This window comes from Hemitrygon akajei, chromosome 8 (genome assembly GCF_048418815.1).
Source record: "Hemitrygon akajei chromosome 8, sHemAka1.3, whole genome shotgun sequence".
Classification (NCBI taxonomy): domain Eukaryota; kingdom Metazoa; phylum Chordata; class Chondrichthyes; order Myliobatiformes; family Dasyatidae; genus Hemitrygon; species Hemitrygon akajei.
In genome coordinates, this window is record NC_133131.1 from 60946777 (window position 1) to 60948656 (window position 1880).

Below are 1880 nucleotides of genomic sequence, written 5' to 3' on the forward strand. Positions count from 1 at the left end.
GCAAAGCACTGACTGTGGAAGTTACAAATCAGAATATTATTAGAGTCACAGCGCCCAACACCACTGAACCATGCCCTTCGGCCCTTCTAGTCAATGCCGACCTGTTTTTATTTTTACTGCCTAGTTCCAACTGCCTGCACCATAGCCGCCATACACCTCCCATCCACGTCCTCACCCAAATGTCTCTTTAGTGTCTAAATCGAACCCACATCCTCCACTTCCACTGGCAGCCCATTCCACACTCTCACCAAACTCTGAGTGAAGAATTTCCCTTAAGATTCCCTGAAAATATTTCACCTTTCACCCTGAGTGAGTGAGAGGGAAGATGGGCTGGAGAGGGAAGTCAGTAAGGAGGGGAATGTTTATACAGGTTTCCTCCGATATCCTTACTAGTTACTTACTTTTATACTGTTTTTTTAAAAAATGTAATTGTTTGAACTTACTTGCTGCAAACTTACTATCCATACCCTATACATTCTCAAACATGTGACAAGTGACACAAAGACCAGTGTCAGAAGCGAGCCGAGCTGGGTCCATGTGGGCGGAAGCCGAGGGAGGAGATCAATGCCCGCGAACGGGGAAATAAATCTACAACGAGCTTTGGAAACTGTCCTTGGATAAAGTCGGAGACAGCGGGGCTGAGCGGTACCGAACAGTATGAACATATATGAGGGGATCGCGGGAATCACTATCGCTGAGAAAGTTGCCGAGGCTTTCTCGGTTTTGCATATCAGTCAGAAACCTGATGGGCAGAGATTTACATTGATTTTCCAAAGTGTTCTCTGCCTCCTTCCCGAACCCTACTCTCCGTGCAGTGCCTCGGACCGTAATGTTTCTCCCGGCATGGGCAACTTTGAGGTACTGGCGATCCCCGCCTTCCGCGTTTTAAACCTCCGGGAATGAGCTGCTCTCCAGCTCCGAGACCCACGGAGCAGACAGATAGTAACTCATTCGCTCTTTCTGTTGTTTCCCCAGTGAATTTAGTGACGATGGTGATCCTGTCCCGGGGAAAGTGCGGCCTCTCCACCCGCACCACTCGCTACCTGGTGGCCGTGACAGCGGCGGATCTACTGACCATCATGTTTGCGGTGATATGGTGGCAGCTCAGTTATTATTACTTCCCCGGACTTTCCTGGACATCACCCCCGTGTGCACTGTGATCTCTGCCCTGGGAGAGGCAGCCACAGACTGTTCTGTCTGGTTCATCGTCAGCTTTGCGTTTGATCGATTTGTCGCCAGAAGTGGAAAACGAAATATTGCACCGGGAAAACTGCGGCTGTGGTTCTGACAACAACCGGCGTTCTGTTCTGTTTTAATAATGTGCCCAGATTCTTTATATATTGTCCTGTGAAAGTTATTGATGATACAGGCAGTCCCTGAGTTAAGAATGTCCGACTACGAACAACTCGTACTTACAAATGGAGGGAGAAGAACGCCATCCGCCATTTTAAGTCAGATCACGATGCTGTCCGCCATATCAAGTCGTTGCCATTAAAACTGTGTTGAGTGTGTAACTTTGTATTTGGCTTAAATATTTCTTAGCAAGATTCACCTTGACCCCCCCCCCCCCGCCCCTTCCAGTCAGCACTACCCCTACTTGTCCCATTTAACCTGCCTTAGTGCGAGTAGAATTTAGGACCCGGGGGAGCAGAGGACCTGCCGCCCGTGGCTGCTGCTGAATCTGCAGTTTTCTGTTCCCTTAAAAGAAAACAATCACGATTGAAAATAAAGTGGAAATAATAAAGTGATCAGAAAGAGGTGAAACGCCATCAGTCATTAGAAAAGCGTTAGGCAACAGTTGGTCAATGATCGGAACAATTTTAAAGGATAAAGTGAGAATAATGGAGCATGTGAAAGGCCCTGCCCTGATGAAAGTTACA

The 1880-nt window shown here is 47.8% G+C and overlaps 1 long non-coding RNA gene across 1 annotated transcript; it reads left to right on the forward strand.

Moving 5' to 3' along the window:
- Nucleotides 1-248: 248 nt before the first annotated feature.
- Nucleotides 249-1514, forward strand: LOC140731924 (uncharacterized). Its single transcript, XR_012099941.1, has 2 exons — nt 249-858; nt 976-1514. It is a non-coding gene; the product is annotated as an uncharacterized lncRNA (long non-coding RNA).
- Nucleotides 1515-1880: the final 366 nt, after the last annotated feature.